Genomic DNA, 12,854 nt, shown 5'->3' with positions numbered 1-12,854 from the left:
TCTTGCCCTGCCAAACAAATCTGGAAATATCTTTCTGCCGCTTCTTGAAACAATCCATCTTATCCAAAATTTGTAATGTTTGAAACAAAAACAACATCCTTGGCAGCACATTCATTTTTATCGCAGCAATTCGGCCTAACAATGATAACTTCAAATTTGACCATATTTCTAAATCCTTTTTCACTTCAATCCAACATTTTTCATAATTATCCTTAAATAGATTTACATTTTTGGCAGTCATATTAACCCCTAAATATTTCACTTTCTTAACCGATGTTAATCCTGTCTCTTCCTGAAACTTCTCTCTCTCATTTACAGTTAAATTTTTCGCTAAAACCTTAGTTTTCATCTTATTCAGCTTAAAACCTGCTACTTGCCCAAATTCTTGAATCAGTTCCAATACCCTTTTTGTACTAGATTCTGGTTCCTGTAGGGTCAATACTAAATCATAAGCAAATGCTTTCAGTTTATACTGTTTAACTCCCACTTGTATACCTTTGACCTCTTGGTCCTTTCTTATCATGTTTAACAAAACCTCAAGGACCGATATAAAAAGCAGTGGAGAAATTGGGCAACCTTGTCGTGTCCCTTTCTCAATCTTAAACTCTTCTGTCACTACATTGTTCACAATTAATTTTGCCTTTTGTTCTGAATAAATTGCACCTATACCATTTTCAAAACCTTGACCTACCCCCATCCCCTGTAGATTCTTCTTCATAAAACTCCAGGAAATGTTATCAAAGGCTTTCTCCGCGTCCACAAATATCAAGACAGCCTTAGTATTAATATTCACTTGAAGTTTTTCTAAAATATTAATTATATTCCTCATATTGTCAGACAAATGTCTGCCCGGGAGAAAGCCCGCTTGATCTTTATGAATTTCTTCTACTAACACCTTTTTTTAATCTTTTGGCCAAAATGTCTGCAAAAATTTTATAATCCACATTTAGCAGTGATATGGGGCGGTAGTTTTTGAGCTGTGTCTTTTCAGTCTCTGTTTTCGGTATAAGTGTAATATAAGCTTCCTTCCACGACTCTGGTGCCTTTCTTCCTTCCAATATTTCATTACAGACTTCCTTCAATGGTTGTATTAACCAATCTTTCAAAGATAGGTTGGTTTGTTTTTTAATGCAAATTTAATGTAATTCCTTCCCCTGTCCCTTCACATGGAAGGTCCCATCGTCATTCTCAGGCATATCCAGTTAAAAGGATCATGGTGGCAGTTGTTGAGAAAAAAGACCTCTGTCCAACACCTTGCAGAGACACTGCCAGTCAAAGTAGACAAAGTGAGCCTAGGTCAGCAAAGTAGTCTGTCCTGGTTTAAGACGGCTTCTTGTGGATCAATAGGCAGAGCTGACCTTCAGCCCTTTCTCAATTTGCCCCCGCTAAAAATGAGTTGGTGGCTCAGGATATATCTTTTTAAAATACTGTACTGTGAAAAGCAGGAAACCAGTCTTGTTACTGGTAAGTCAAACAGACTGAGGACCCTAGAATATCCAGTTAAAGAGCAGCACACCAGGCATAGGAACCAACTCCAAGGGGCCGTGGGGGCTTCAGACCCCACAATAAAATATTTGAGGAGGCCATGCCCCCACAAAGTTGATGGGCATTCCCATTCAAATGGTGTGTGGGCACTGCGTCATGTGATCAATTATGTGCAGTGGCGCTTACCTGGGCCCCCACAAGTTGGCACCCCTGACACTAAGTGATGAGAAATAAGGAAAGATCTTGGAAAACATCTGTTAGACAGACCAATGGGTCCATTCAGTACAGTGGTACCTACGCTTCAGGTTACAGATTCCGTTAACCCAGAAATAGTACCTCGGGTTAAGAACTTTGCTTCAGGATGAAAACAGAAATCATGCTCCGGCGGCGTGGCGGCAGCGGGAGGCCCCATTAGCTAAAGTGGTGCTTCAGGTTAAGAACGGACCTCCGGAATGAATTAAGTACTTAACCCGAGGTACCACTGTATAAGGCAAATTTGTATGTTTCACTTAGAGTTTTAGATGCTGAGTTGGAAACAAAGCTAGGTGCTAGGGATTGAGAGCATGGCTGAAAGAGCTATGCAAGAGGTAATTAACAACATAATTTAGCAAGCGAAGAATTTCATTCTTCGCCACTTTAGTTTACTCCAATAGTTGAATTATTGACTCTTCAATTCCAAAAACACATAGCAAGCTCTATTGATTTCGGTCGAGCATATTTCCTGGCAAGTGTGATTAGGGTCACTGACTTCATCCACTTGAACAATATAGTGTGTATTAATAGCATCATTCTACCCTCTCCTTGTGCTTAAAAACTGGTACGAACCATCTGTTCTAAAATTAAATGCATACAGGCTTTCTTCCTTCTCCAGAGACTCTGTCACCAAGCATTAATGGATCAAGAGAGCGTAGATTTAATATCCTGAATGAAATTTAATCCAGGCAAGATCAAAGTGTTGTTAGTTGGGTTGGTGGTGGTAGGTATACAACAAGAGTGGAGAACCTTTGGCCGTCCAGATACTGTTTGACTGCAACCCCCGTTAGCCACAGCCAGGGATCATGGAAATTGCAGCCCAGAACATCTGGTGGGCCAAAGGTTCCCTGTCCCTAGGGAACCATGTTCTTGGTTTTACGCATACTGAAATATCAAATGTGCAGCTTTGTGGATCTCATTACTTCACCACAAAGTTATCGCGGCTATGCCTTTATGGGAAAGGCCAGCAGGTCTATGAGGTTCAGTAAGGCTCAAGACCAACATTCCTCCTTTTGGAAACGGAATCTAATACTTAAAACCACAAAGGAAATCTATATCCCCTTTTCTCCCTCGTCAAATCCAGCATTGTGCTGCCAAGCGGAGCACATTGTGTTTGTCTTGGCACGATGCTGGGTCTGGCATCAGAAAGGAATCGGGCGGAATGCATAAGCGGGTTCCTTTCCCTTTAGCTGCTTTTCGCTTCTATCTCACAGATACTTTGCAGATCACTTGCCCTCCTATTATGAATGCCAAGCTTCGTAGAAGCAGCCAAAAATATTTAGAAAGAGTGTCATAGAAGCAAGCCCAAGTACCTGGAACTTGGTTCGCTCATATTTATTATCCTCCTACTCCTGTTACTCTCCTTCCTTGCCCTGCACTCTGTCGTCTTTCCTACCGTCACAATTTAGATTGGAAGCAAACTGCTTTGGTGGTAGAGGAGCCTGTGCTTATTTGCCTGTAGACTCTGTAAAAACAACAGCATATTTCCCACAAACCAAGGTTGATACCTGCTGTGATCCTTAGTAAGAAGATTTTGAACTGCCTCTAGTCCAGCTGCTATTGTACTGCTGTGGCATAAGCCATGGTTTGTCTAAACCCGAAGCACAATATACCCACAATATGCTTGGGGGTGGGGTGCAAACAGCGGCAGCTAAATAACAGCTGTCAGGGGTTCAGGAGCAGAGGCAAGGGCAAGGGAGGAAACAGAGAGCGAGGGGGAGGAGGCAGAAGAAAAGATGAGTGATGACGACGACCCGAGATCTCCGAGTCTTTCCAGTGAATCAGAAGATTCACAGAAAGGAGCACCAGTGGCCAGGGCAAGGGGGGAGCCTAGGGGGACACCCCAGGAAGATAGAGCCAGAGGGGACTCAGAGGGGAGCAGTTGGAAATCGGGACCAGCGTCACCGCCAGAGAGCAGGGAAGAGGAAGGGCGCCAGGGATCAAGCGCTGGCAGCTCACAACAGGGGGGAGGGCACGAGTCAGGAGTGGCCACACCTCCATCGGGGAGCGAAGAAACGGTCAGACGGAAGGTGGAAGGTTGGGCGCGCGCGCCAAGTTCAAATGCACAGGAAGGTGGCGCAGTAGGCAGCCCGGAAAGGGAGCCAGGTCCTAAAGCCCGCCGAAAGGAGAGAGAAGAGTCAGGGGGGTCAGCGTCAGCGTCAGAGGAATCCCGGAAGGAAGAGACCCCGGGGGGCAGAGGGACCCAGAGAAGAACAGTCAGGCGGAAAAGGTGGAGCAGGGCTAGGATATTAAGTTGGTGTACAAGGGGCGGAGACTCAGACGGAGCTTCGCCGATCTAACCATTAGACGTAGGGTTGCACGCAGCAGCTTGAGAATGGAAACTGTAACTCAATAAAGACTTTTATTTAATGATCGCTGGCTAGCGTGATCCTCTGTGAGCTAGGATCTGGAAGCAACTCTGACAGTAAGCTCCGTCTCCTAAATTGTGGGCATCTACAGCCTCGCGGAGAGGAGAGAAAGCGGGTGCCTACTAGCGAGCTCACGAACGGCAGACAAAATGACGACCGAACAGCAGATAGCGGAACTCAGAGAAGCAGTGTCACGACTGAATGCCGAGGCTCTTGCATCCAGGAAGAGAGAGGAGGACGCAGCTGCCGCCTACAGGGATCTCCAGGTCAGGTTGGAAGTGCTTACGAAGCATGGGCAACTGACACCCAAACCGGAGGGGATTGGGTTGGGGAGACGAACAGGCGGTCTGGTCTCTCACTTCGATGGGAATTTGCAACAGTACCCCAACTTTAGAGCAGATGTAATGTGTGCACTGCAACTGCTGAACAATGACTTTAGAGATGAGCAAGAGAAGGTGGGATTCATCATGTCCCATTTGCATGGAGATGCTAAAGCATGGCTGCGCAATTTGTGGAGAGATAAGGATCCGGCGCTCCAAAATGCGGATGCCTTTATTAAAGCGATGGATGGGTGCTTTTTATCAAGCATTGACGTGGATCTTGCTCGGCAGCAGATACATGGACTGAAGCAAGGGAGGGCCAGCGTAAGGCAGTACCATGCCCGCTTTTTCGCTTTGGTCAGTGCCCTGGAATGGGACAGAGATTCGGCTCCTGTAAGAGACCTGTTTTGGGAGGGATTGCACGGCTCGGTTAAAGATGAAATTGCGAGGGGGGAGAGACCCCGGACCACGCAGGAGATCGTTCAGAGGGCGTTGGCGGTGGGGGTGAGGCTGGAAGAACGTCCGTGGAGCAGGGACGAAGGGCGCGGAGGGCGCGAACCAGCCAGGGGCTCCTCCTTCCTTCCCAGAGAAGCAGCGCGTGCGCAATCCACGCCTCCGCCAGGAGGAGGGGCGGAACCTATGGAGGTTGGAGGTGCAAGGGCTCAGTCAGCAGCCAGAGCCCTAGCACCGGCAACAGTGAAAGCGAAGCCTCCTAGAGGGAACAGGAAATGTTACATCTGCGATGATCCACAGCATATGGCGAAAGAGTGTCCCCGGAGGCTCCACAAGCACACTGCAGCCTCAGCAATGGTAACTGCAGCAACGCAGCAAGGAGAACCACAGCAGGGAAACGACGGAGTCTGGCTGGAGGAAGAGGCACTGGGGCCCAGCCAGACGTGTCAGTGAAGCAGTCCCCAGAGATTTTACAGCCCATGGACCCCCTCCCGCCCAAACCAGTAGTAAGGCTCACCGCATCTCTCCAGCTGCCCAATGGAATCACCATGGACGTGCCAATCACCATTGACTCAGGAAGCAATGCGGACTTTATAGGGCAGGACTTTGTCGACCGGCACGCTATGCAGTTGCTGCCTGCCACGCTGCCCCTGCAGGTTGTCACGGTGGATGGCAGGGAGCTGCTAGGGGGGCAAGTGGTGAAGCAGACGCCACCAATGGTGATGCGACTTGGGAATCACAGGGAAATCATCAGCTTCAATATCACTCAACTATCGGACACGCCCATTGTATTGGGCATGAGTTGGCTGGACAAGCACAGCCCGACGCTGGCTTGGTACCAGAGGCAGCTGACCTTCGGCTCTTCCTTTTGCGCTGAACACTGCATCGTGCCCCGGCAGGAAGGAGAGGAAGAGGAGTCACAGCTGCAGCTAGGCACGCTGCAAGCGGTTCCCCACAAGTACGCAGAATTTTTGGAGGTTTTCTGCGAGAAGGAGGCAGACAGGCTACCCCCCCACAGACCATATGACTGCAAAATTGACCTGCTGCCGGGGGCGGCGCTGCCCAAAGGGAAGCTGTATTCCATGTCTGAGGACGAACTGCAGGAACTCAAAGAGTTCATAGATCATAATTTGGAGCGCGGTTTCATCCGAGAGTCCAAGGCAGCGGGGGGCAGTCCGGTATTCTTTGTTAAGAAGCGGGACACGCCCCAAAAAAGACTTGTAGTGGACTATCGCATCTTGAACAGTGTGACCAAGCCATCGGACTTCCCCATGCCCCGAATCGACGACCTCCTCGCAAAGGTACGGAAGGGCAGAGTGTTCACCAAGTTGGACCTGCGAGGGGCATACAACCTCATTCGCATGCGGGAAGGAGATGAGTGGAAGACAGCCATGTTCACGCCCCTGGGCACCTACGAATATAGAGTTATGCCTTTTGGATTGCAAAATGGCTCCCACGTTTTTCAAGCTTTCATGCATCACGTGTTGGCGGGGCTCCTCTACAAGACGTGCGTCTGTTTCTTGGATGACATCCTGATCTTTTCGGAATCGCAGCAGGAGCATGACAGACACGTCAAGGAAGTGCTGAGCAGGCTACAGCAACATAGGCTTTACGCCAAGCTGGAGAAGTGCCAATTCGACGTGACGGAGGTGGATTTCCTGGGCTACAAGTTGTCTGATAAAGGGCTCGCCATGGACAGCGCCAAGGTCCGAGCAGTGTTGGATTGGAAAAGCCCACGCAACCGGAAGGAGGTCCAACGGTTTGTCGGCTTCGCGAACTTCTATCGCAAGTTTATCAAAGGCTTTGCGATGCAGACAGCGGCCATCACGGACACGCTCAGCTCCAAGAAAAAGAAGTTCATCTGGACAGAGCAGGCGGAGCAGTCCTTTCAGGCACTCAAGCGTCTCTTCGCGTCGGAAGAGCAGCTGCTTCATGTCAACCCCAGCAGGCCGATGAGGGTGGAGACAGACGCTTCGGACAGAGCCGTGGGAGCAGTCCTGCTGCAGAAAGACCCGCAGGGGGTTTGGAGGCCGGGAGCGTTTTACTCAAGGAAGCTCAGCAAGTCCGAACAGAACTACACCATCTGGGACAGGGAGTTGCTGGCCATTCATGCAGCGTTCAAAGCGTGGAGGCACTTCCTGATCGGCGCCAAGCACACGGTGCAGGTCTGCACGGACCACAAGAATCTAGAGCACTGGCGCACGGCACAGTTCCTGAACCAGAGGCAGATACGTTGGGCTGAGTTCTTTGCGAATTTCGACTTCCGAATAGAGTATGTCCCGGGGGACACCAACATCATGGCGGATGCTCTCTCCCGTAAGCCACAGTATCTGGAGGAGGCAACGCCAGCGGCCGCCATGCACATCTTCGCACCGACAGTGTGGGCGTGCGCGGCGGCAACAGTTGACCTGGATGCGGTGCGACGAGCGTTGCAGGATGACTCCTTCGCGCAAGCAAAGATGGCAGAGGTGCACAGGGGCACGGCAGCGACCGACGAGTTCCAGCTGCGAGATGGTTTGCTCATCCGTAAAGGGGCCATCTACGTGCCGGGAGACGAACTTCGCGCCAAGGTACTGCAGCAGCTGCACGACGCGCCCACTGCCGGGCACTTTGGCAAGGAGAAGACGGTGGAATTAGTAGCCAGAGACTTCTGGTGGCCCGGAATGAGAGGGGAAGTCGCGGACTACGTGGCGAGGTGTGACACCTGCCAGAGGGCCAAACCAGTGCACAGACCGCCGGCCGGACTGCTGGAACCGCTGCAAACTCCGTTCGAACCATGGGAGAGAGTGGCCCTGGACTTTGTCACGGATCTGCCCAGCTCAAGGGGCAAGACGGCTGTGCTGGTGGTGGTGGACTTGTTCTCCAAGATGGCACATTTCATTCCGTGTGCGAAGGTGGCCACGGCGGAACAAACCGCCAAACTGTTCATAGACCACGTGTTCAAGGTTCACGGTCTGCCGCGGTCTATTCTGTCCGACCGAGGGCGACAGTTCATCTCGAACTTCTGGCAGAGGCTGATGGGCTTCCTGAACGTCAAGATCAACCTGGTGTCGGCGAGACACCCGCAGACCAAAGGGCAAGCGGAGCGGGTCAATGCCATCATGCAGCAGTACCTGAGATGTTATGCGAATCAACAGCCTGCGACGTGGGTGGATTACCTGCCTCTCGCCGAGTTCGCCTACAACAACACGAAGCACGTGTCCACGGGGGTCACGCCGTTCTTCGCCAACAACGGGAGGCACCCCAGAACCTTCCCGGGACTGGAAAGAATGGGGGAGGGGGAGCCGCAGACAGCAGATGCATTCGCGTCGGAGTTGCAGGAGGTCCACGATCAGCTGCGGCGGCACCTGGAGCTGGCTAAACACGCATACAAGGTACAAGCGGACAAACACAGAAGGGTTGGCGAAGAGATCCATGTGGGAGACTGGGTCTGGCTAGCAGCCCACGCAGTGCCGGCCAGGTCGTTGGCGAAGAAGAAACTAGGGCATAAACAACTGGGGCCCTACCAAGTCGAAGAACAGGTCAACCTGGTGGCTTTCAGGCTGGCTCTTCCGGAGGGTTCCAAAATGCATCCGGTGTTCCACAGATCGGTGCTCACTCCCTACAAGGCACCTCACAGGTTTCAGGAACCAGGAACGGCACCGGGTCCGCTCCGAGAGAGAACCGGGCAGGGGGGAGTGGCACGGGAGGAGTGCATCAACGAAGTCACGGAGATTTTGGACTCCAGATGGGGGGAAGAGGGGGTAGAATACCTTCTCGCCAAGGAGGGCACCCCGGCCAGTGCCAACAGCTGGGTGCCGGGCTACGCTTTAGATGAACCTCTGCTCAAAGAAGAGTTTCATGCCCTCTTCCCACATAGGCCAATGCCAGCAGACTTTTTCGACGACTGGCTTTTCACGCCCACGCTTTCAGCCAGCACGTTCCGGGGGTTCGACTCGGACGAGGAACCGACACGAGACGCCCGTTCCCCGGAGGGGTCACCCTCGGGATCTGCTTCAGAACCCTCGTATTGGTGGGATGATCGACCAGAGGAGCAGTTCCGCAGAAGGTGGCTGGAGGGTCCAGGACGAGCAACGTCTCCAGAAGGCAACGAGGGAGAGACGGACATGGACGTTTTCGGGGACGACCCGGGTTTCGAGCACGGCGGCACAGAGATGGAAGCGGAGGTGACCGTCGTCAACGAGAGCAGGGAGGAAGAACTGGAAGACTTCAGATGGCGGCCCGCCACGGGAAGCGAACTGTATCCGACATTCGTCCCCCTGACACGGCAGCACCCAGATCCCGCACCGGAAGGAGGGGAGGGGGGAAGAGGGGGCTTCGAGGGGGGGATGGATGTCAGGGGTTCAGGAGCAGAGGCAAGGGCAAGGGAGGAAACAGAGAGCGAGGGGGAGGAGGCAGAAGAAAAGATGAGTGATGACGACGACCCGAGATCTCCGAGTCTTTCCAGTGAATCAGAAGATTCACAGAAAGGAGCACCAGTGGCCAGGGCAAGGGGGGAGCCTAGGGGGACACCCCAGGAAGATAGAGCCAGAGGGGACTCAGAGGGGAGCAGTTGGAAATCGGGACCAGCGTCACCGCCAGAGAGCAGGGAAGAGGAAGGGCGCCAGGGATCAAGCGCTGGCAGCTCACAACAGGGGGGAGGGCACGAGTCAGGAGTGGCCACACCTCCATCGGGGAGCGAAGAAACGGTCAGACGGAAGGTGGAAGGTTGGGCGCGCGCGCCAAGTTCAAATGCACAGGAAGGTGGCGCAGTAGGCAGCCCGGAAAGGGAGCCAGGTCCTAAAGCCCGCCGAAAGGAGGGAGAAGAGTCAGGGGGGTCAGCGTCAGCGTCAGAGGAATCCCGGAAGGAAGAGACCCCGGGGGGCAGAGGGACCCAGAGAAGAACAGTCAGGCGGAAAAGGTGGAGCAGGGCTAGGATATTAAGTTGGTGTACAAGGGGCGGAGACTCAGACGGAGCTTCGCCGATCTAACCATTAGACGTAGGGTTGCACGCAGCAGCTTGAGAATGGAAACTGTAACTCAATAAAGACTTTTATTTAATGATCGCTGGCTAGCGTGATCCTCTGTGAGCTAGGATCTGGAAGCAACTCTGACAACAGCAAAATGCAAAAAAAGTAGTCTGCAACAGTTTGAATTATGCTGAAATGTATGCAAAGTATGTAAAGTAAAGTTGTTGTTGTTTAACCCAGCTGCCTCTGTTCATTCCCAGACAAAGAGAATCAGACTCAGTTATTACTGAGCTTACTGCTTGCCGATCAGAAGGTCGGCGGTTCGAATCCCCGTGACGGGGTGAGCTCCCATTGTTCAGTCCCAGCTCCTGCCAACCTAGCAGTTCAAAAGCACTTCAAAGTGCAAGTAGATAAACAGGTACCGCTCCAGCAGGAAGGTAAATGGCATTTCCATGCACTGCTCTGGTTTGCCAGAAGCGGCTTAGTCATGCTGGCCACATGACCCGGAAGCTGTATGCCAGCTCCCTCGGCCAGTAAAGCGAGATGAGCGCAGCAACCCCAGAGTCGTCCACAACTGGACCTAATGGTCAGGGGTCCCTTTACTTTTACTGCCTTGAAATCCTTCTGTTAGAGAACAGTTGCATTCCTAGGGGAGGAAACACTTATTATAGTGGATAATCTTGTGAAAATAAGTTAACCAAATTGTGAAAATGTAACACTCATCCCCTTTTTGATGACATCACTGAACTACCTTTCAAATCTCAAGACACTTAATTATAACCCTCTGTTTGGTACCAGTGACACATCATTTGCAATAGGATGGGGTTGATGGTAATTATAGTCTAAAACATCCGGAAGTCACTCCACTGGCTTCACTTGGAGCACACAGTGTTTTAGAGCTGGGTTCTACAGATGCTGAAAGTGCATTCGGAGGAATGCTGCAAACGTCATAAATAAATTAAGCTGTTTGATTCAATGAAGACACCCTGAAGGAATGAGGGATCCCAAGGAAATTATATAGCGATGGAGAATTATATTAAATTTGAAATTTGGATGGCCATCTGTCAGGGATTCTTTACTTGTGATTCCTGCATTGCAGAGGGTTGGACCAGATGACCCCTGGAATCCCTCCCAACTTTTCTGTTATATGATTCTATGTGAGTATAATTGTACTGTATGAGCAAAAGAGCAGTGAAATTTTGTGTAACGTAACATTAATCAATGACTTTTTGGAACACTTTTCCATGGTGGGAGACAGTAATGCTTCTGAATACCCACTGCTGGAGGGGGGTGCATCTTGTGCCTGGGTCTTGCTTCAGGGCAGGCATCCCCAAACTCAGCCCTTCAGCTGTTTTGGGACTACAATTCCCATCATCCCTGTCCACTGGTCTTGTTAGCTAGGGATGATGAGAGTTGTAGTCCCAAAAGCTGAGTTTGGGGATGCTTGCTTCAGGGTTTCCCTCAGGCATCTGGTTGGCCACTGTGGGAACAGGATGCTGGATGAGACGGGCCATTGGCCTGATCCAGCAGGCTCTTCTTATGGTCTTATCTAAGCTTTCCTGTCTTGAAATGTGGTTAATGATACTCATTGACTTATTTTAATATGGGAATTGGAAGATTGATATATCTTCCATTGCAAGATTATGAACTTGTCTTCTTAGGCATTATGTGGCATGACAAAATAGGTTAATATCTTCTCTGAAAATCACCCATTTCAACAAATGCCTGAACTAAATCCTACACAATGGCCTGAAGGTTATTATATGTTGTGGCTGTGAAGCTGCATTAGTTGGGAGTTTTTCTCCCCCTGCCCCTCCCTCAATACATTTTCCACGCTGAAGACTTTATAGTTGTATCTGAGAAAAATCCTCCAAGCTTCAGTGGCTCTAATAAATTTCAGTAATCTGTGTTTATTGGTACTAAACCTCATTATTATTCCCATCTTGTCATTCGTTGCATTGCAGTGCGATTTTGTTCTTTGTATTCTCGATTATTAGGTTGCTTTCTCTGTTACCAGGCACTTGGGCTTTGCTCCTCAGAGCACTTCATCTGGAGTAAACCGCAGATTGCAGTGGGATTGCTCTGGAGTAAGTGGCTTGAGGATCACAGCCCTGGTGGATGACACATTTGGCTGTGTCTATCCAACAGATGTCTGTGTAATTCACAGCCCCCAGAATTTTCTCCCCCCCCCCCGAAAACATTGTGTTGGCTTGAAATTCATCAGTTTGCTTCAAAGTTGAATATAGGGAGGCATTTATCACCTAAGCATTACTCAACCACACCACCAAAATGCCAAGAATGAGACTAGCTGATAATATGTGTGATAAAAGCTCCAGATTTTATGGCAAAAAAAAAGCCACCAACTTCCACTGAAATGCAATGATGAACCGTTTCTCTGATAAATGACAAGAATACAAAGCACTCCATGGGGCAAAATAAAATAACTATCCATATGGCTAGCCTCTCAATAGTTCTTTAAAGACAGTGTCTCAGTTGAGACAAAGGAGCTTTGCTCCTTCTCAACAGTAAATTTAGGTCATTCGTGTTCTATCCATTCTCTCTCCCTTCCTTCTAGGTTACCTGATAGGTGCAAACTGAGACAAAACATGTTAAGACAAAACACTTTACATTCATTGAATAAAAAATAAATAGATCACGCTGTAACAGCAACTCTTTTATGAAGGTCAAAGGAAACTTCATACCAGCTCTTGAATTGTAAACTATTCTGGTACTTAGCAGGGTTCTGGGCAAAGCTGGTGCCAGTGTAGGTAGACTTGAGAGGCATGAACAAAATGTTTTTGTGTTCCTTGTTTTATAAAACGAAAATCTAAGAAACTGTTGCATGCATTTCCCAGAGGTAAAACTGGTGAAGCTCAACCTCCCTGCCACACCTAAAAGAACCAGGCAAAACACACATACATACATCAGTAAATAAAAAACAGGAAACACACACACACACAGAGAGAGAGAGAGAGAGAGAGAGAGAGAGAGAGAGCAGACAACCCCCATCCAAACAACAAGCAAAG

This window comes from Podarcis pityusensis (assembly GCF_964106645.2).
Source record: "Podarcis pityusensis genome assembly, chromosome: 4".
NCBI lineage: Eukaryota > Metazoa > Chordata > Lepidosauria > Squamata > Lacertidae > Podarcis > Podarcis pityusensis.
This window is presented reverse-complemented; position numbering follows the sequence as displayed.